Source organism: Cuculus canorus, chromosome 15, assembly GCF_017976375.1.
Source record: "Cuculus canorus isolate bCucCan1 chromosome 15, bCucCan1.pri, whole genome shotgun sequence".
NCBI classification, from domain to species: Eukaryota; Metazoa; Chordata; class Aves; order Cuculiformes; family Cuculidae; genus Cuculus; species Cuculus canorus.
In genome coordinates, this window is record NC_071415.1 from 312738 (window position 1) to 335826 (window position 23089).

General features: G+C 50.4%; 1 protein-coding gene across 3 annotated transcripts in view; it reads right to left on the minus strand.

The window, feature by feature from the left end:
- The window catches only part of RHBDF1 (rhomboid 5 homolog 1), a 39862-nt gene extending 28172 nt beyond the window's left edge, over positions 1-11690 (minus strand). Inside the window, exon 1 of one of the 3 annotated variants that reach the window (XM_054080753.1) lies at positions 11491-11690. The gene's annotated coding sequence lies outside the window, so the exon portion shown is untranslated. Of the gene's footprint in view, positions 1-322; positions 439-5911; positions 6125-11490 lie in introns of those variants that run through there. The other 2 variants (XM_054080754.1, XM_054080755.1) reach the window with 2 other exon arrangements.
- Between the last annotated feature and the right edge of the window lie 11399 nt (positions 11691-23089).

The following is a 23089-nucleotide window of genomic DNA, read 5'->3' on the forward strand; positions in this document are numbered from 1 at the left end:
ACTTCTTTCCAATATCTCATCTCAACCTCCCCTCTTTCAGCTTAAAGCCATTCCCCCTCATCCTACTCCTGCACTCCCTGATAAAGAGTCCCTCCTCAGCTTTCTTGGAGGCCCCCTTTCAGTCCACCACCTGCTTTTTCCAGCACACGATAGATGCTCTTACAGACACCCCCAGGAGCTAACAGACACCGGGGCTATTCTGCTGCAATTGCATCACCACATCCCATAGTCAGCCTCCGGCTGTTCTCCTCCATTCTTCATCTCCCCATCCCTACAACAGCTGTATTTGCAGTGCACAGAGCCCCAGGGGAGTGCCCGGTACCTGAAGGGGTCTGCCCACGTAGCTATTCTGGTCAAGGCACACCAGCAGGCATCCAGGTAGGGAGACGGCAAAGGAACCGGGATCCTAAATGCATTCTCCAGACAGAGCAAGCCAGGGGAGACAGCAGGCAGCCAGCTGTGCCTCTCTCTCCAAGAGGATTTCTGCTGGCACAGCAGGGAAAAGGCAGGAAGCCCAAGGAGAAGAGGACCAGTGGGGCTTCAGTCTCGTGGCTGCCAGTAAAATCCATTGAGTGTGGATCAGACCCAACAAGTTACAAATAATATCTCAAACACCAGGCGCAAGCCAGACCTGTAAAACAAGCCAGATGGAGGGGCTGCAGGCAAGGACGGGGACGGTGGAACAGGCTGTGACTCTGCGCTCCTGGGCAAAGCCGTGGAGGGCACAGCAACAGCCAGGCTTCGGCTGAGCCCACCACCATGTCCCACCCTAAGAAACTACGTCAGCAATGAAACAAGGCCATCAACCACCACCCTGGCAACACTACGCAGGGCTTCCTCCTGCTCTCCCAAACCTCGCTGCTGAGCTCGGAAAAGATGCTGTAAGGCTTTACAGAGCCACAGGCTGGGGTGTGAGCAACCCAGGCACCTTTGGGCAGAAGCCTGGCATTGAGCTAGGCAGGCACGTTGTCCTTTTAGTGCTGCCCAGCAGGGAGCTGGCAGCGCTGCCCTTCTCACACACTACCCGCTGCCCCTCTCCCTGCCCTCTGCCACACACAAACACCACGCACAAGTTCTGCGTGAGCTCTGGCAGAGCCTGATGTTGCCGACAACAGCCTGTACCGAATCACACAGGCAGCAGTTCCCCAAGGCTGCGCCTTCTGCTCGAGAGCAAACCGAGCTGACAGCTGGCTGCTGCCCAGAGAGCAGTCGTGCCTGACTCCAGTGAGCCACTTCAAGGGGTCTTCTCAGCACAAAACTAACCCTACTAAATTATTTCCTGTTGATCCAGCATCCTGAAGAGGCCAAGACAATGTCAAATAAGCTCTGTTCAATCTAAGAGAGGACCAGCTTAGTCAGCGACAGCTCAGCATAAGAGCAGCTTAGCTGAAACATCGAACTCCAGTCTGAGCCCTTATCCCCTGCCTGTGTGACGCAGCCTCCTCCATCCCCAGCGGAGATCAGCACTTGAGGGACTGCATTTGCCCCCACCAACACGCATGCAGCACCTGGAGCCCCTGCTGTCTCCTCTGGAGAGGGATCAGACAAAAGGACTGGGAAATAGCCAACCTCTCATTAAAAGACACCTTTCCTGGAGGACACAGCAGCACATTGGAACGGTCTGTCCCTGTCCAATCACCTTTTAAACTTAATGTTGAAGTAGAACATGGAAGAAATCAAGCTGGGTTAGCAAAAGCCTTTGCTCAGGCTCCAAAGGAACAGGGACAGCTTCTGCCTTGCAGAAAGTGAATTAAAACGTACACACTCTTGCTCCCAAGAGATTTGTTTTCCACCAGTGCTCTAGAAAGAGTAAGAACCGGAGCCATGTGCTTGAGCAGGAGGCCATAAAACCAGCATACAAGCAGGTAATGGAAAAGCATCAAGGCAAGCACCGCCACCAAGCTGGGCCAGCAAGAAGGTCTTCAACTTTGGCGGCTACCCAAGCAATCAAGGCAGCACTGAGGGATTCCACTGTGAGCCGCTTAATTTAATTAGTTGAGAAATATCAGCAGAAACTTCCCAGCTTGGAAGAGGGCACACAGACCCCCGGGCAGGAAAAGGGAAGGTATATTGGAAAAAAAACAGGGTTTGTCTGTAGAGCGCTACTGGTATGTGAGAGGCACACAGAGAGCGCAAAGCTTCAAGCAAGACCCACCGAACATGGAGAAGGCTCAGCTACACACAGAGTCAGAGGGTTCTAAATAACAGGTGATAAAAACATCCACCAGTGAAGTCTGAACGTGCGTGAGCCTCACAGGAAAGCAGATCTGGGATCCATTTGAGCAACTGATTTCCTTGATATTCAGAAAAAGCAGTAGGTCACGGCAGAAATCAGCTACAAATGAGCTCCTACTGAACGCCAGCATCACAAGCTTTGAAAGCAGCTTCGCACGAGACCTGAAGGGTATCCAGCTCTGGTGCCCTCATATAGCAGAGATTGAGAACAGGGAGTTCAAGAAACTCTTCCGATTCCTGTTTGTTCCCAGATCTGTAGTTGAACTTCTCCAAATACACGTTAAAAGATGACCCCCGACTGCAAACCGCAAACATTCACACAGGCAACAGACTCTGCTCTTCAAGGTCCTTTCATTGCAGCTACAAAAGGCAGAATAGCCACAAGAACACAGAAGCCAACACTCGAAATTCAAGCCATCAAGATGCCATGGCCACTTGAAAGAGAAGCAAGCCAACAGAAGCAACAGTGCCTCCATCCCTCTGCATTGTCCTTCTCCGCATGCTGGCACGAGCATCCCCACAGCTGCTAACCCATGTTAGCTCAGCAAAGAAAATGGTTTGTTCCAGCATGCTCTTCCCTGATCCAAGTCACCACATGGCCCCACAAACACTTGTGCCAGCAGAAGGAAAGGGGAAGAAGCAGGAACAACAAGCACAGCTGGAGCCAGACGACTGGACTGCTGTTCACGGCAGCCCAGCTTAAAGCGATCATGGAAACACAGCCAAAGACTTGCACTCGTAGCACTGTGAGAAGCTAACATCCCAACAGAGGTGGTGGGGTTTGCATCTCTCGAGGCTTAAATAACAGGAGAAGTGTCTTCAATGCAGGGGTTGAGCACAGCAGGAATAAAATACTCCTATATCACCAGAAGCAGAGTAGAAATTTTCCTGGGGTTACTGGGTGGGAAAACATCCAAACCATCCACAAGCTTCTCTAGAGCTGGTGGCCAAGCCTCACACACAGGCAGCTTCCACAGAAGGGTTCCCAAGGGATGAGTTTTCCCTGCTCACCTGTGCCTGTGGCATCCACAAAGCACCTATGTGGAAGGAAGCCAAGCAGAGCAGCCTGGGCAGAGGAGCTGCCTTTTGCACCACCCAGGCACATGCCATCCAGACAGCAGAACCAGGTTCCCAGCACCATGCAGCATGCCTGCGCCCAGAGCACACACAGGGTCCAGGCCTCAGAAATCAGCATCCATTGCCACCTTCTAGAGTGAACCCAACACGGGGCCACCTGTAAGCTACCTAGATACCAACACAGTGAACAGTCTGAGCATAAAGCATTAACAACAAAGAGAGGGGAGCATTGGGAAACGCTCTGGAGCCCTTTGGCTCTTTGTCCTGTTTACGATTCTCCATGAACACACACTGCAGCTTCGCATGGAACTCTGACCTGGCACTGCATGCAACAGCCACATTTCCAGCAGCCACATCCCAATATTCTAGCCACAGCACACCACTTACAGGCTACATCTGGGCAACAGACTGATGCCAATACCTGCTAACAGCTCCAGCGACAGCACATCAAGCGCAGTGGGCAAGAAGCAAGCACTGACCAGCACTCCCATTCCTTACGGAAGCCAGAAGAATCAGCATTGCCTGGTTCTCAAGAGGAGCTGGTTTCCACCTAGATCCATCAGCAGCTCCCAGATGGCTGACGCATCTCAGCATGCCTGTGCAGGGAGCTGGGATACTACCGCTGGTGCAGTGCCACAGCAAACACAGCCAGAATGGATAACAACTATAATCACATTAACAACTCAAATATTAGCAATTCCAATTATAAACAACAGACTGCCAACAGGGAAGAGCATCCAGAGGAAGGATCGTCTACGCAAGCCTTGTTCTTGCACCCTGTTCAAAGGTAACCACAGCTGTCTACTGGTTTAGCAGTGCCTGCGCTGAGCAGGCACGGCCCTTCGCACCGCAGTCCTCAGCGGCATCCAAGCTCAGTTGCCCCAGTATTCAGCCCAGGTCTGCATGTTCTTCAGCGTCACTAGAGCTCCCGGTTAACAAAGAAGCAGGAAAGAGTGATCACAGAAACTATTTTAGTACACATTTAACTCATTGCAACAATTCAATGGGGCTCCAGAAGACCCTGTTCCGGATTTATTTTCATTACTAGGACAATAGATGCACTGTAAAGTACTGGCTGGTGCGCAAGTACCATGGACACAGTCACTGCCTCAGTTATACAGCAAGGTAAGAGTCACAAAAATGCTTTTGTCAGCACAGCCATCACGCTGCATTAGAAAACAAAAGAAAAATCAACAAAACCCTACCACTGTATTTTAACAAAGGTAACATGTTACGTTGAAATTCTGCCTTTGTAAGTTTTTCCTGCCAGTTCTCATATTCATCAGGAGTATGGCAAGGGTTCAGGATGCAGGGAAAGCTAAGCCAGCATCCCTGGTATGACCCTCGAGACAGCAGGGAACATCTGCTTTGGTTGCTTTTGGAACAGCAGCTGCCCGTCACCCACCTCAAGAGCAAATCTCTTGGAAATGCCTCTTAGGGATGACAGCATTGTTCACGTAGAAAATATGACATCAATAAACAATTGATGGAAAAGCAACTGCCAAAACTAGCATCCTCTCCACAAAAGATCACAATACCCCAAACCAAAACTCGCATTGGACAAAAAGCCACCCAACCTCGATGGCAAAGACTCTCAGTACTAAAAGCAGCTAAGAATCACTGTTGTGCTAAATAAAAACGTCTCACTGGCAAATGAGATCAAAACTGCCGCAAATGACAACATTTCCTATGGAAAGTTACAGAAAACCACCCTGAATAGAAATCTAAAAAAAAAAAATCTTAGAGGAAGTAACAATAACAAATGCTGGAGCCACCAGAAGACAGACTTTATATTCAGGAAGGATGGAAGCCGCAGCATCTGAGCCACTCAGGCCAGCTTTCTTTGCATGTTCTTTTGGAACTCAGAGCATTCTCACTCACCATCACACTCCTGCCTTGTCCGGCACAGCCACAGATCTGTTCACCTGGACACTAGGGAGAGAACAAGCCTGCATCCACCAGCAGTGCCCACAGCATTGATCCCAATGGAGATCCTTCAAAAGGACAAACAGTCAAGGAATCGGAGCAGAGCTGGTTCAGCTGGAGTTGCTCTTCCTAAGCACCAACTCATATGGCCAGGAGAGCTAGCCTGACAGCCTGATGCTCCAATTCCTGCTCTTGCTAACACTCACAGCCAGCCACACACCATCTCCCATGTTGTCTAACTGGAAAGCGGCAGCAGGAAGAGTTTCCCTTGCTCTGCAGGTGCATGTGCACGTGCACATGCTCATGTGAGCCCAATGCACCAACTCATTTACAATGCAAATTGAAATAATCATAATTCTAACTTTGTTTTAGCAAAAACTATTAGAATCCTGAAGAAGTATGGTTCACTTCATCTAAATGAATGGCACCTTCTCCCTCCCTCTTCTCCCTGAAATGACAGTCCCAGAGCAGCAAAGTTTACAGTACATGCACACATTTTGGCAAAACAACTCACAGCCTGCTCTCTTCTACACCTCACAGAATCATAGCCATAGAATGGTTTGGGTTGGAAGGAACCTTAAAGCCCATCCAGTTCCAAACCCTCTGCCACGGAGGGAGTTAGAACTTCACTTTAAGGCCCCACGCTCTGAATTCAAGCAACAGAAAAACGTACCTCCTGTTTGCTGACCACTACAGGGCCAATGAGTCCTGCAGCACGGAAGCTGTATTCATCAACCCAGCCGTTCGAGCCCACGAGATTTTAGAATTCAAGCTGTTATAACTTTCACTGAGTCACAGCCAAGTGCTGGACCTGCAGACCAGCAAAAGCAGCATCCTGCACAGCTTCAGGATGACCTCATAAGGATTGCTCCTTTTTAAAGGAAAGAAACCTTCAAAGCAGGAATCGCTGCTGACCAACAGAGCAAGGGGCTGTCTCTCAGCCAAGTGGAAACAGGAAGGGGAGGAGGCCGCAAAGGTAGGCTTTCCAGAAAAGGCAAGAGCAGGCATGTCTTGATATCTCTTCTGCCCCTGGGAAGGCTGTGCTGTGCCAGGGAAGTGTTTTGCAATGATACTTCTTAGTTCCCCAAGAAGAAATTACATTTCCTTTAATAATCACTGTGTTTTAGAGATGCTCTGATTACTAAGGCAAGGCCTGTTTGTTGCTAAAGGCTCCAGAATTTGAGAACACAAAGTATCATAAAATCCTTTTGGTTGGAAGGGATCCTAAATCCCATCCAGTTCCACCTCCTGCCATGGGCACGGACACGTCCCACTGGATCAGGGGCTCAAAGCCCCATCCAGACTGTCCTTGAACACCTCCAGGGATGGGGCAGCCACAATTCCCCGGGCAACCTGGGCCAGGGCCTCCCCACTCTCACAGGAAAACATTTCTTCCTAAGACCTCATCTCAGTCTCCCTTCTTCCTGCTTAAAGCCATTCCCTCTCATCCTGTCCCTGCACTCCCTAGTAAAGCACCCTCCCCAGCTTTCCTACAGCCCCTTCCTGTACTGGAAGCTGCTCTAAGGTCTCCTCTGAGCCTTCTCTTCTCCAGGCTGAACAACCCCAAATCTCTCAGCCTGTCCTCAGATGGGAGGTGCTCCAGCCCTCCGATCATCTTCATGGCCTCCTCTGGTCTCGCTCCAACAGATTCACGTCCTTCTTTTACCGAGGGCTCCAGACCTGAACGCAAGGCTCCAGGTGAGGTTTCACAAGACATCTGCTGCTCGGGTCTGTATCGCAACACTTCCAAGATGTCTACAGCATGCAAATAGTAGCTTTAATTATATTTTAAGCAAATGCTGTATCTACATAGTCAAAGGGTGCAGCCAGAGGAAATTTCAGCAAGAACAAGCTTGATATCAATCTGACATCTGACATCTCTGCAGCAAACAGAGACCACAACCAATGAACCTTGCACTCGATAGCTTTAGGAGATTTAGCAGTTAGTGTTAACACAAAGAATAAGCTCTCCACCTTCATGAAGAAGCAAACAGTCACTCTTTGTTATTCAAAAGGATTTGACCATAGTCTGAATGATTTGTTCAAAAACACCGCTACTAATTGTGGCATCACCCCACACACTTAAAAAAAAGCACCACTTCCTCATTCCTACAGCAGCATGGACTGAAACAATGAGTAGGAGAGACACAATCTCAAGTGGCCATCAAGCAGTCCAGGACAGCAGAAGATGAGCATGACCCAAAAAAGAAAGGACCAAGCAATTGGAAACCCCTGCAGTTCAACTAACAAGGACACAACAAGAGGCAATCTGAGCACAGACACAACTTCCACTGCTCCCTGTAGAAGGCTATCTTGCTCAGGGATGCCCCTGGACGTTCCCAATAGCATAACCAAGCCTGACTGTGAAAACAGAGAGGACAGCAGGCTCACCTTGCCCACCCGTGCTGTGTCAGAGCGAGGGTCTCCACAACCTCATAAAAGTAGGCCTGGACAGCAAGAGCACACATCACACACCAAACCAGTCTGCAGTTCTTCAGGACATAGAAACAAGAGCTGCCAGCACAACCACGGGAAACACCAATAGATCCATTTTCTTCCAAGGCTAAATCTTGCCTGTCGCCTCCCTAATCTCTTAGGACTCACAGGGCAGGGCTAGGATTGTCCCTTCTAAATATTTTTCTATTACATGGAAGGTGGGTGCAGATCTCAGAGGGAAGCCACTGGACGCTAGCAAGCAGAGTGAACAACAGGTCCTGTTGTCCAATCAGTTTAACCGGTTTGTCTGCAAGCTCTGAACAAGGCGAAAAATAAACAAACAACACGATCAAAAGGAAAACCCCAAAACACCAAAATAACCAACCACAAAGCTGAAAACCCCCACCACTGGGGAGAGAACTACCTGCATGACCCTTGACACCAGGGCTTCCACTCCTCTGAAGAGAGAAATCATCTTCACTCTACTTTCCAGCAGCACTGGGACATTTTACTATCATCCAGACACAAGTCCCACCAAATTCAGGTTGCAGCACCCACAGTGCGTGTTGAGACGTCATCACACTCTCAGCAGAGAGGATGCAATACATCTCGCTGAGCGGACAGGCAGCACGTATGCTCTGTGGGTTACTTAAAACTCTCATACAATAGGTACATATTCCACAGCAGGGAGGAAACCTGAGAGTAACAGTGTGAGACCCACACGTTCAGTGTCCATTTCATTCCAACTAGATGATGATAAAGTTGGACTGGGAGCCCAGCACTCCTTCAGCTGAAGGGAAAGCAAACTAATCCACATTCTAATTCGAGAAACACGTTAAGGGAGGAATTCATCCTCAAGTTGTATTTCTACTGATACTGGGTCATATGCCAGCAACAGGCAGGTGGCTGCAGGAACAACAATTAAGAGAAGCATTGTAATGGGTCACAATTAATGCTGGAACCTCTGAGAAGGGCATGTGGTCTCTGCAAGATGCCAAAGCCTCCAGAAAAGAAGAAAGGCAGCATCCACAGTGGAAGAATCTCATCAAAGTATGTTCTGCTGCATAAAAGCTCTAGAGATACAGACAGAGAAACATCAAGGTTTTCAGCTCACGGTCAGTCCCACCCAGCAGGCAGCATCTCCAGCAGCACACGAGGTGCTCTGCCAGCCCTTTTCCTCGATGCATTGAATGGAAGGGGAAAACAACCCAGGGTTCCTGGTCATGTTGCCCACCTCAGGCCTTCAGCACTAACCAGGCTGTGTTTGCACTGCAGAGAGATCCGACACACTGAATGGAAGCAAATCTTTACTAATTATATCTGAGCACGTGGGCTCCATGCCCAGAATAAAGTGTCCTATCATGCCACACTAAGCAGACCCTGCCTCTTTCGGGGAAACATGCTTGGACTTGTTGGCTACTCTCCGGGGCTGGATTCCAGAGAAACAGGATCAATGATCCCAAAGGGTCGCTATTCCTGCCTTGCGACCTCGCTCAGCTGCAGCCTCGCTGCAGTCCCCGCCACAAAAGTGAAACGAACTGTCTGCCAAGTCCGGTGACGAAGCGCTGGCCCCTTCCGAGGGACATAACTCTTGGCTGAGGTGACACATCAGGGCCACGTGCTCAGAGCACCAAGCCATGGGAAGGACGAGTTCAGTGGAGAAAGGGTGCCTGCTCTGCAGGGCCAGCTCCCCACAATCAAGGCTCACCTTGGATGAAGCCTACCCAGCACAGAGCAAGACATTCCTGAGACCAGGGCCAACCCATGGCTTTCCCCAGAACCTGAAAAGCCAGTTTGTAGGCAGATCTCTCGCAAGTGTATTGCTTAAAAAAAAAAAAAAAGAAAAAAAAAAAAGGCCTGTCATGGGAAGTCCCAGAGCAGAACGAGTTCTGTGGGAGTTGCTTTTACGGCGTGCAGCAGTAGCCTCCTTCCATGGGAACTCGCGGGAGCAGGCACACTGCTGACACATGGCAGAGCCACTGCCTTCCGGGGGGGCTGATGAGCACAGAGACCATAAATCAGCTCGATCCCCCTGTTCCAAACGCACAGCCCCTCTGGGGAGCCCAGGAACAGCACTGGGCTCCCTGCCAGCCCCACACAGACAGCCGAGACCTGGGCTGCTCAGCAGTAGCCACCGGGATCTGAGGACGCAGCACGGGGGAGAGATGATAGCTGTTATCAGAGCAACAGAAGGTTAAAAACAAACAGGCAGACAAGCTTTTGGGCACACAAGGCCTTTCATGAAGTCCTTTTAACAACCAACACTTGAAGGAAGGAAGTATTTGGAAGTTCATCTGTTTCTTCCAACTATATCAATTGATCTGTGAGGGTGGACAGGCCCTGGCCCGGGTTGCCCAGAGACATGGCGGCTGCCCCACCCTTGGAGGTGTTCAAGGCCAGGCTGGATGGGGCTTTGAGCACCATGGCAGGGGCCCCTTCCAACCCAAACCATTCCAGGATGCTACCATCTCATCCAAATTATTACCTCCTCTTGCAAACACTGTCTTTGCAAGACAAAAGCGCTGGAGACCAACAAACATTCATGCACTGGAGACCCAATTCTCCTCCCCGAGGCCTGCTCCCACCTTGGGCCCCACTTGACCCACGGGCCCCGCTCACTCCTGTGGCCACATACAAGGGCAGTTCCTTGTTTTTGCTGCTCTGCCAGCGTCACTGCCGTTAACACCCTGTGCCCCTTCATTCAGGCTGCTGCCTTGTCCCTTCCCGTTACGTGCCACTATTTTTTCCTTTACTGCAGAATGCCCAGCTTTCTTCCCAGAGGAAATCAGCAGGCATGGGGACAAAAACAGGAAGAATGGAAACAACTTCCTGCTCATTCCAAGACCTGGCCTGGAGACATCCCCGACCAACACCGTGCCACGAAGCCAACCTGCAAGGGATTCAGCAGCCACAGCGGAGTCTTGGACGAGGAGAAAGCATTAAGCAGAACTCACTGGTGCTGCCACTCACCTCTTCAGGAGAGAAAAGCACAAGTCAAACAGGCACAAGGGGCACAGCACAGCTGTGTGTGCTGTGATGGGAAAAGAACCACCTGAAAGAGATGCAGCACGGAGGGTGCAATCCTGCAGGTGTATCCAGGCTGGCGCTGGGCTGCTGTGATCCCTCGCTTCATATGAAAAGGCATTCAGGGCCTGAATCCAAAGGAAAACTAACACTCCATGCAAAAAGCAGCATGTTTCCCACCAGACCAGCTTGCCAAAACACCGATGGGTTGGAAAAGGATGGGATTCTCCACCTTTCAACTGCAGCATGGACTTGGATCAACCGAAACAAGCCACAAACTTCACCTGTAGTGATGGGTGGGAGCAGAGGGACCTTTCAGCTCCAGGGTGGATCAACCGAAATGAACGACAAACACGGATAGGCGGGAAAACGATGGGATGCTCCACCTTTCAGCTGCAGAATGGTCTTGGATCAACCAAAACAAGTCCCGAACACCCACCTTCACCTACAGCGATGGGTGGTAAAAGCCAAGGGAGCAGAGGGACTTTTTGGCTCCAGCGTGCATCAACCGAAACGAGCCACAAACACTACAGCCGCGGTCCCCAAGCTCCCAACATCCCAAAAAGAAGGGGGAAGCCAACCCGCACCATCTCCCCCCACTGCCATCCGCCGAGGGACGCTCCCTGCACGGTCGAGACGGCGCGATTCGCGCTGCGGGAAGGTCCCTCGGCGGATGGCGGTGCTGCCCCTCTCGGTGTGGCCACCAGCAGAGGGCTACCAAGCCATACCGGAGCCCGCAACCCCCTCGCCATCCCCGCGCACCGTCCCGTTCCCCCCCGGTTCCGCACTCACCGTAAGCGCAGCAGCGGTGCCGCGGCCCCCCCGCCCCCCGCCCTCTAAGCGCAGCTTAACCACCCGGTGCAGCCGAGCTCGGGGTGCAAAGACTCCTCCTCCCGGGCGGGCGGGCACGCCATTCAGAGCCACAGCATGCAAATAGGAGCCGGGAAAGGAACCGGTGTGAGCTCCGCTGCACGGCGCATCCCGCCGCCCTGACTCACGGGGATGGAATGCGCCGCGCTGGGCGGAAAACACCGCCCGCAGCCCCCGCCCCCGGGCTGGGGTCCGCCTCGGGGGTGGGCACCGACCCCCCGGCCAGCCCGAGGGGCGGCATTCGGGCCGAAGACCCTGTTTGCTTCAGGTCTGCTGAGCCCCGAGTCCGGCCGGTGCTCCCGCAGCCGCTGGATCATAGACTCATAGAATGGTTTGGGTAGGAAGGGACGTTAAAGATCATTCCGTTCCAACCCCGGCCATGGGCAGGGACATGCCACTGGATCAGCCTCTCAAGCCCCATCCAACCTGGCCTGGAACACCTCCAGGGATGGGGCAGCCACAGCTTCCCTGGGCAACCTGTTCTAGTGCCTCATCGCTCTCATGGTGAAGAAATTCTTCCTTATATCAAGCCTAAATCTGCCCCTCTCCAGGTTATACCCATTCCCACTCGTCCTATCACCACAAGCCCTTACAAATAGTCCTTCTCCAGCTTTCTTGTAGGCCCCTAGCTAGGCTGGAAAAGACCTCTTGGATCATCGAATCCAACCATTCCTATCAAGCACTAAACCATGTCCCTGAGCACCTCATCTACCCGTCTTTTAAACTCCTCCAGGGATGGGGACTCTACCACCTTCCTGTCCCAATGCCCAGTGATACTTGCGGTGAAAAATTTTTCCTGATATCCAGTCTGACCCTCCCCTGGCACAGCTTGAGGCCATTCCCCCTTGTCCTGTCACCTGTCACTTGGGAGAAGAGCCCAGCTCCCCCCTCTCCAAAACCTCCTTTCAGGCAGTTGTTGAGAGTAATAATTGTAGAGAGTAATAAGGTCTCCCCTCAGCCTCCTTCTCTTCAGGCTAAACCCCAGCTCTCTCAGCCGCTCCTGTAAGACTTGTTCTCCAGCCCCCTCACCAGCTTCATTGCTCTTCTCTGGACACGCTCCAGAGCCTCAACATCCTTCTTGGAGCGAGGGGCCCAGAACTGAACACAGGATTCGGGGTGCAGTCTCACCAGTGCCGACTCCAGGGGCAGAATCCCCTCCCTGGACCTGCTGGTCACCCTATTTCTGATACAAGCGAAGATGCCATTGGCCTTCTTGGCCACCTGGGCCACTGCTGGCTCATGTACAGTCACTGTCAATCAACACCCCCAGGTCCTTCTCCTCCGTGCAGCTCTCCAGCCACTCTTCCCCCAGTCTGTAGCATTCTAAAGGGTTGTTGTGCCATAAGTGCAGGACACAGCATTTGGCCTTGTTGAACCTCATGCTCTGCTTCCCCAGGTGTCCCGGCACCAGAGTCGCTCCTGGCACAGCCAGGGCTTCCACAGCCCCAGTGGGGAGCTCTCACGGCCTTGTTTGTCTGTGCTGGCACAGAACAGCTACAGCCTGCCTGAGCACCTCGCTCTTGTTGTTTCGCTGGCTTTTACCTGCTACGAGCCTATTTCCCCCACGCTTAGGCCTGTGTTTCCTATCACACCTCCTTCTCCAGCCACACAGTTAGCTTATCACCCCTTCCTGAGCCACCTCTTTCCTTCCCCACAGTGTCTCTTCCCTCCCTTCTCCCTTCCCCATGCTGTTTCTTTTATAGAATCATCAAATGGTTTGGGTTGGAAGGGACCTTAAAGATCAACATCTCCCATCTTAAACACTTTCCCCTTCTGGATGGCATCCTCCCATCTCGATTGCTCAGCCACCTTCGCCTTTGCCCTGGGATTGTTGCCGAAGATGTCTCCATCCATTGGTCAGCATGTATTGCTCATGCAGAGCTCCAGCAAGGCGTGCACTATGCACATCCCTCTTCAGCAAGTCCCCAACTCACAGCTGCAGAAGCTTTTAATGTTAATATAGTGGGGTGCATGTTCCTTGCTGTCTCACTGCATCTTCACTGCTGACCTGCGTGCAAGAGCGATGGAGACAAGCAGCAGAGCTGTGAGGGCAGGGGCCAAGGCTCCCTGCAAAGGGGGAGCCTCACCCACCCCTACGCGTGCCCGTGCATGGCAACAGCCCTCACGCTTTGAAGGCAGCCCCCGGAGAACATTGCATCTCGTTAGTTAATGAACAAATGCAGATCAGCCCCAGCTAGTACTGGCTGAGGTGGAGACCAAATTGCACGCAGAACCCTGACCAGCCGCAAAGTTTAACAAGCACAAATTACTTTCAGATGTTTCTGCTACATAAACAAGGAAAAGAAGTGTCCGGTAACATAACAGAGCAGAGATGAACTCGTAGGCCCTTCAGCAGCTCCTGGGAGGAATACTCTTGAGTTGGAGCGTGACTCTGACCCACTCCTGCTCTTTCTTAGCCTCCTGCCAACAGCACATGCATTTTGCAAGAAAAACAAAGCTCTTTGACTGAAACGTGACTTCTCACTCCTGTAAAATGCTCCTGCAGACAGTGCTGCTAACCCCATCCCACGAGCTCTCATTGCTCTAGTGCTTCCCAGCCAGTCCCCCTGGGGTTGTGGGGTAGGATTCTTCTACCCAACTGCAGGCATCTGCACTTAGTGGATAAAATCGACCTTCTTGGTCAAGAATAATCCCTCCTTGCTCCCATCACCAGCTGGGGTGTTTCTCCTTCAGTGCACCAAGTCCTATCAGTCAAAAACTGGGGAAGGGCTTTTTTATCACGGAGTGCAGGGACAGGATGAGGGATAATGGTTTTAAGCTGAGAGAGGAGAGATTAAGATGAGATTTTAGGAAGAAATGCTTTTCTGTGAGGGTGGGGAGGCCCAGGTTGCCCAGGGAATTGTGGCTGCCCCATCCCTGGAGATGTTCAAGGCAGGTTGGATGGGGCTTGGATCCAGTGGGATGAGTCCCTGCCCGTGTCAGGGGGTGGAACTTGATGGGCTTTGAGGTCTCTTCCAACCCAAATCATGATTCTATGAAAATACATTGGATCGAGTGACTCAGAGACAGCTTCTGACTACTGCTCTTTCAGGCAAGAGCTGGCACACAACAGCAGTTTGGTGTTGAGTAGACATTTGTAGGCTGGGAAAGGAGGAAACAGAGCCAAGTGTCACCCACCAGTCCTGGTCCAAAGCAGGTCATCCAGTCCAACAGCCTTGTTTGTTTTCTCCCTCATGAATGCTTGCAGGGAGTACTTCTGTTTGAAATGTGGCCTCCGAGGCCCAGCTGAGGCCCAGGTCTCTTCTGCTGCTTGTTATGTTTAACAAGAACATGTGATTACATGAATTTGTTTCATTCTTCTCTGTTGGAAACTGGTATTTCCTCCCTTCTGCTTAGAGCCCATGAGAAACTGTGATCTTGCCACAAGACACAGTTAAGACCCAGCGAAACAGATACCCATCAGCATCTGAAGTGCAGAACTTCTGCTGCCACAGCTCTCTCAAACTACTCAAGCCACACACCTGCCTGTTTACAGCAAATGGTGGTGTTGGGCTGTGCTTACGGCCACCGCTGGACACGTGTCACCGAGGAGCTGTGTGATGCTCCAAGCCAGCACAGCCTTTTCCCCCTTCTTACAGACTGCGTGTGTTGCCTAACAGTTATGTGAGGACAGCTTGGACACACCAGGAGTACAGAAGTCTATTTTTATCTGGAGTTCTGGTTATCTAGACAGATGATTTGATTTTGACCTGCTTTGTTCAGGGTTTAGGCCAAAAAAGTGTCACGGTCTCCAGGAAGCAGAGAGCATCGGATTGCAGCCTTCGCAGGGAAAGCAGAGCTCGCTTTGCCTTCTGGAAATACACAGTGCCTCCTGCGCTGACATGGGGCAGCAGCTCAGCCCTGGCAGCTGTTCTAGCAAACAGGGATGAGGTCCAGAAAGGCCTGGGATTTCTTCTGGGGAGGATTAATAACACAGAAACCCAAGCAAAGTCCCACGGAGTTCCCAATGCAGGTGGCCTGGCCAGGAGCCAGAGAGAGAACTGCCAGGAGGGAGAGGACAGGGATTCCCCCTGGGGAATGCATTTCCAAGGCGAATCGGAGATCACCTGCATCCCCTCCTTGGGGAATCAACCAGGTTCCTGGGTACCAGCAGCAGGTCAGCTTTTCATCCCCAGCTCCGTGTGCGGAGGGGGATCCTGTGGACAGGAGAAGTGAGGTTAGTGCTGTGGGATCTGGTCAGCTGCTAAAGAAATTGTCTTCTCTTCTTCCTGCGTGTGCAGCTGGCATTGCTGCTTTCTGCCCCAGCCTCCAGCCTGGAAGAGCAGCACTGGCTGCTCTTAGCACCCAGCCCCAGCAGCGCCCTTTCCCCATGCTGTGGGTGCTGACAGTCCATCAATCAGTGCAAAATGTGTGGAGTACAGGTGTCTCCTCTCCAGAGCAGCTGCCAAGCTGAGAACGGTGTTGCTGACCTGCAAAAAAAAAAAAATATATTGACACTTTTTGGAGTGCAAATGAAATACCTTTTGCTTTCAAGGAAAAAAAAAAAACCAAACAGCTTTTTCTAACAAGAAGCTGTTGCAACTTGAATTTCTTATAACCCACTCTATATTAACTTCAAAAACCTAACACTGGGCAGAAAGTCTTTTGAAGCCCGTGTCACCCTCAGGCACCAGCAGACGTTGCAGATATTATTATGGCGGGTCACACAGGGGCAAGGAGGGACACAGAGGTGACTCCAGCCTGGCACCTCAGGTGCTGGATGTGCTGCAGGCTCGGGGGCAGCAGGGCTGCACAAGGAGCAGGAGTGGAGCACCGAGCCAGGACCTAAAACCCAGCGAAGGGGCCCAAAAATAAAACCAAGTCCCACCATCCTAGTTCATAGCTTATTCAGCCCAAATCAGGATGGATAATTCACTTCCCAGGCGTGTTCAGCGAATCTGTGTGGGGCTGGGGACCAAAACCAGGAGACAAGGCAGGAAGAGGAGCCAAAACGCTGAGGATCTGGGAAGGCGTGGAACCCCAAACCACTCTCAGCCACAGAAGCTGCTGCCCAGCAGAGCATGAGGAAATCACATCAAAAGTCACCCCTTTCATTTTCTGCCCAAATTAATTGCAATTGATCATTCCTCACACTGGCCTCAGGGAATGTGTGTTTGTGGTGGTAGGAGGAGGAGTGAAATAACATAAAACTAGAATTTCATGGCCAGACCTTACAGAAATATTTGTCTTAAACTGTATTTCACCCAGAAAATCCATTTGGCAATTTTCACTTTGGTCAACCTATTATGGGGATTGACAAAAAGGAGGAAAAAGTGCCTTTTCCCCAGTTTACTCCAACAAAAACAAAAAATAAGAGCTTTTAAGACACATATATAAAACACACATATATGTATATTGCATACGGAAGGAATAAAAATGTCATGGGAGAAGTAAGATGAAACTTCCAAAATATCTGTTATGTAGCCCAAAAGGCTCTTATCATTTTCCAATCCACTCTTGGCAAGAGATGAAATAATATTGTTTCAGCATTTCAAAATGCAGCAGATTTATTTCCAAAAGGCAAATGACGACTCCTATAAAGCAGTCAAATAAGGAACCTCATTGCCAAGTGTGTGATCAGACCTTGCTGTCAGAATACAGGCACGGATGAGGCTGAATTCAAACAGCACAAATTACCTTTTAGGTGGCGATTTGTAATTCTGAGGTGCCGCAGTTAGGAGTGGTGACTTGCTTTTGGGGTGCTTGCTGGCAGGTACTGGTGTCACACTGGCTTCCAGTACTAAGAGTTGATGAAGAAGAGGTGCACAAGAGGCAGGAACACAGCACAGCAGCTTGACAGATGCTAAAGAAGCCCATCTGAAAGCACTGAGAGAAATGACAGCAGGTGGACAAGCAAGGTTTGGTAGCCTGCAGCCAGTAAGTGCATCCCTCCAGGCTAACCCAGGTGGCTTCTAACCTGCTGCTGGGGACAAGCCTTAAAGAAAAACATTCAAAATTGGCAATAATGAGTGATCTTTTTAGTTCAGAAAGGAGAGCATCATGGAAAGGGAGTGAGACCCCACATTAGCCACAATTCATTTACTCATAAATGAACTGGAAAAGTTTATGAAAGAGACAAGGAATTTTGGTTGATTGTCAGAAATAAACTGCATTTTTGAAGAAAGAGCAGAACTACGCTACATTGGTGTACAAATATGAATTCAGTAGTTGGAGAAGAAACTACTTCAGTTACTGACAACAACACTGTGAAGAACTTGCTCAGCTAAAATAGCAGGGCTTTGTGTAAATCCAGTAAATCCTTAAACAAATCTTTAAGAATAGTTTTGGCATAGGCAAGTAAGAGGCTGAAATTTCAAAGTAAAATCAACTCTCCCTGTTTCAGTAATATATATCCACTCTCTAGCAATAAATAATTTAACCATGTCATCCTGCAGTTAGTTAGACATAAGGAACATTAATATTTAACATAAAAACTGTTCCAAACAATCTAATTTCACAGGCTCAGGTCTTATCAGTCCCCCCATGCTGTTTGGTAAATGGGAAAGGTATGATTCAAAAGATGGCTTCAATTCAAATTTCAAATTTCTGTCTGCCGCTGCTTTGTTGATTTGGTCCTTTTGTGCTATTCCCAATTTCTCAGGTTGAAACAAGCACTGAGAAAGAGAAGGGGGTTACCAGCTTCCGAAGGATATATGAGCTGTCTCTGGCATGTCTAGAGTGTGGCCTTGCTTTGAAGACCTCTGAGGATGGAGGCCTCACCAGGTGTCCAGCTCCCATCCCAGGGCTACGCCACTCTCATGGAGGAGAGCCCTATCTTTGTGCACAGCCAGCTGACCTTGCCACTGCTGTGGTCTCCTGCCCTTGCAGGGTCCATGTAGACCCCATAAGCTGTCCAAGGTGAGTTTCAATCCCCTCCACCTTTTCTTCCAGTGTGAGCAAACCGCTCTCTCAGCCTCTCCTCCGCAGCCCTGGCCACTTCACTGGGCTCTCCAGTTTCTCTGCCTCTCCAGTCTACTGAGGATCCAAAACTGGATGCCGTGATGCATATACACTGAAACACCAGCGTGATGTAAACAGGAGCAGAAGGATTATTTGTAATGAAACCCCATTAACAGTGAGCCTACAAACATCTGCCACATTGCGCTGAGCTGTAGAGAATCCCCATTTTCCAGCAGAACTTTTGGTGCAGGAACTAAAGAAGCTGCTGCTGATGTTAAACGAGGAAGCGATGGTGGATCTATCTCTGTCTTTCCAGACCTTTTGCAGGACGTCGTAAAAAGAAGAAGCTGCCAGCCAGGTTTTGAACCAATACTCTCTTTCTGCTTGTCATCAGATCCCAAACCAGGGGAAGGCAAGAAAAGAATAAAGCCCTGGAAGAAAGCAACTCTTAATCTTGACTCCCACCCAAAAGACCCTTGCATGTATTACAGTTTATTACAAGCATTTCTTACAAGAAGTCTATGCTTGCAGCACACGATCCCAGTGGAGTGATATGGTTTAGCAGCAGGCAGCCTTCAACTGGCTGCCTTGCTTGTTTTTCCTTTTTCCTGGGGTGTGAAGCATTTTGAAATCATCTGGATGTTCCTACTGCTTCAGGACTTGCGAGGTCCCAGAGACAGTCAGTCAGAAAGCTCCTACATCACTCTTTGGAAAACTTATGGATGTAAGCGTGACCAAGCTGTCCTCTCAGAGCCTCGGCTGAGGCAGACCGTCTGCCCCAGAGACCTGTTCCCTCCTTTATGGACGTGACAATCGTGCCAGCGAACACAGTCAAAGCTTCAACTAGACAGAAAGCAGAAGGCCAGCTTCCCAGAGGGTTTGATAAAACAGAGCGTGTCTTCATTCCAGATTGCTACAAAGCCCCTGCATTTCAAGTTGTCCACAAAGGAAAGATCTGTACAAAATATCTAAGCCTTTGCAAAAAAAAAATAACCCGCAAACATTTGGACCCAGTCCATTTTTAGTGTAATGTACAGAAACCGCTCAAAAACTGGGTGGGGAACCATTTCAGAAGAGGGCAAAACCTTCCAAGCTGCTTGATTCCAAAACCCCTCTGAGCCCTGTGGAAGAGACGGACAGATGTTTTGCCGAAGTCCCAGCAAAACCACCACAGGGCGTGCATGATCATCTGGGAAAGGGCAGATCTGGAGCTTCACTGCCCTAGTATGATTCCTCCTGGAGCAGACGGGCTGCAGGGACAAGGACCAGCCAGACAGGCTCCTTGCTGGGCTGTGTGGCTTCCCTGGTGTGGGGTCTCTCCAGCACTCCGACATCCACTATTTGGATCGCAGCCCTCTGTGCCGGCAAGAGAAAGAAGCTGCTTACTGTCTCACTCCTATTCTCAGCCAATAAAGCCTTGCAGGAAAGGGAAGGGATCATTTCATTTCTTAAAGGGCAGCTGACTCCCCTCTAAATGGCCACATTCTTATCCTGCTCACAGAGTGCAACTGGTGCCAAATTTGGTCACAAAGACGTATTCACTGCTTTTTCCTTCCTACACATTGAGGAGTTGAAAGCCAGTTTGGTGCAAACTCCCCAAAATGACTTATTCAGCAGCTGCTCGCCAGCTTCCTGTTTGCAGAGCAGCAGGGCTGGAGCCAGGGCACGAGCCCCGACACCGCACACGCTGCCGTGGGGAGACCTGACTGCCCCTGCGGTCCCCGAGCCGGGCAGCTCATCAACCATCACCGATGGGGCTCGGCTTGGGCAAAGGCCCCATCACCAGGCTGGCCTTTTCACCTCAGCTTTTGGGTTCATCACCAAATTTGCTTTTTCACAACGTTGCTGGTCCCTGGAACATGTTCCAGCTGCAATGAGGATCTTTTCCCCAGTAAATAATTCCTGCTCTTTCCAAAGAGATGGAGCAAATACTCAGCCTCAAGCTACTGAGCACTGAGGGCAGCCAACTCCTACGCTTGCCAACAGCCATGGAAGAGATTATCCTCGCTGGGATCAAGGGAATCAATGTCTTGTTTAAAAACCTACAGGAAGACACTGGGGGAATAGGGACAAAGCTGCCCTTCAGCTCTTCAGTTCCTTTATAGCAGCAAAAATCAGGCAAAATAGACAATTTGCTCAACACAATGCCATCCTCGTAGTGGCACCCATAGCTCCTTCCTGGTATGCTCTCAGCTCCATCAAGCTGTGGGGAAGTGTTGGAAAGACCAGGGCATAGGACTACCCAGGCGCTTTTCAGCTGGGAGCTGAGCTCTCAGGAGCCTTTTGGGGTGGCAGGGTGTCCCTACTGGGGACATCATGGGCTTACCAAGCAGGATAAACACCTGGGTTTGTGCAAGCTCACGGGAAAACCAGAGTCTGCTGTAAGCAGGTTAGTGATGGCTCCCAGTTGCAGAAGGAGGTGACAGGATGTTTTCTCAAGGCCAGCCTTTGGTTATGTGGTTTCTTCACCATGTGCGGCTTCAGCATGACTGCCAACAGTATGGTTTCTCCTTTCAGATTCCCACATGGTCTTTTGCTGGAAAACGCCTATATAGTGTCTGCAATCCCTACAGCCATGCTTGCTGCACAGCCCACAGGGAGGAACCAAGAGCATCTTCATGTCCATGATGTCTCCAGTAAAACAATTTGCTTTGTACAAGAGACAGACTTCCAAAAGCATGCCACGACCTGTGTGGAAGGATCCCTGTACTAACAGACACATACATATTTCTTCTGCAGCGCTACCACCATTGCAACTCACGTGTTGTAACTGAGCAAGCTGGGTCCTCAAGGCCTTTCCCACCAGGCTGATGGCACAGGACAAGATTTCACTCCCATACTCTTTCACAGTTGCACACATCACACTTGTAGGCTCAAACTGTTTTCAGCTGGAATTATTTAATCAGCAATGTACTGATATGCTGACCACCAAAGCTGCCTAATGACTGCACAGATGATCATTTGTGGTGGGTCAGTGGTAAATGAGCTCATATGTGGTTTCCTGGCAGCGAGGGGACCCTTTCTGTTCACAGAGCATTTGCTCTTTCAGCTGTAGCTATCTGTGAATAAGTGTTCACACCTGACTCGGTCTGCAGGCTGTAACCATTGCCTTATTGCAGCAGCCACGGGGACAGAGGAGCCGTGGGGCAGTGACCAGCTCTGCTGGGCTCCCTGCACCCATGGGACAGCTGGCTGACCACGTGGCTGCATCATGATCTGCCACGGTGTGCTCCTGAGATGAGGGTCAGAAATGCCTCTGGCAGGAGCAGCAAGCTTTGCTGAGGGTGGATTAGGGCAGGAATGTGGAAGGATTTGACAGCTCAGGCACCGGAGACGAAGGACATGGGCGCTGCAGGCAGGGAGCTGAGGTATGTTGATGCTCACATCTCCTGGACCAGGCCTGCTGCCCTGGGAGAGGGGAGTCTTGTAACAGTCTTGTCTGGAAAGTGCAGATCCCTGCTTTCTGGAAGTCAGCCTCTCCACATCATAGAATCACAGGATCATAGAATGGTTTGGGTTGGAAGGAACCTTAAAGCCCATCCGGTTCCAACCCCCTGACATGGGCAGGGACACCTCCTACCAGACCAAGCAGCTCAAGACCTCATCCAACCTGGCCTTGAACATTTCCAGGGAGGGGGCATCCACAACTTCCCTCAGCAACCTGTGCCAGTGTCTCAACACCCTCTTTCCATGTTCTTGCTGTGGAGAATACATTTTTTAGTGCCTTTATAGAGCTGAAGTTTGGACCTAGCTGCAAGGTGATTCAATTCCTTGCTGAGCTGATCCACAGGGTAATGTTCTGAGTCCGAGGTCCCACACCCTTTGGGCTCATCGCACCAGACCCATTGGCATCCAAATGGTGGCACGGCTGGGATCTGCAGGAATGATCTCAGGCTACCAAGACAGAACTCCTTGAGCAGACGCATCTCCATAGCCAGCTCTTCAGCGTGAGTGCTGAGCTGCAATTCACCCTCAGCATCATACATAACCCACTGGTTCGTACACAGGCTATGCTACTCGGAGGGACCACTGGTACCATTTCTAAATGGATGTTTCCAAGGAAAAATGCCTTTGGCAATGTAAGTTCTCAGCAATCGCCAGAAGGATCAAACCAAAACATTTAGATCTCTCCAGAAGTGTTTGAAGGAGAGGAGCATGCCAGAACAGCACTGGGCATACCAAGGACCAGGGATGATGGAGTGACTGCAGCATCCAGTGCTGTTGACTCCAACTCAGTGATCACAGGAGCTAAGATAATTTGGATGCACATCATCACACCAAAGGAGCCAGCATGGTAGGTGAGAGGTGTTGCAAGTGAGGCCAGTTTTCCACGTTATATTCTGTATTCTTACAGCCACTGATTCAGCTAAAAGGATGTTCCGCCCTGGGGCTGGGCAATTACAATTTTAGCAGCTGGAGTTATAGGTCCATAAATATCTTTGTGGTAACCTTTCTCATTGCATCTGGGAAGAGCCCAGACAGGAAATCTCAGGTAGAAATGGGAAACAAAACCTCATAATTTGAGTCATCAATCATACGGTAAAGTTAGGAGAGGAGTTAGGCTGAGTACAAAGGAACGTGTCTCTGGCAGGGCTTCTACAAATAGAAGCAGCAATTTCTT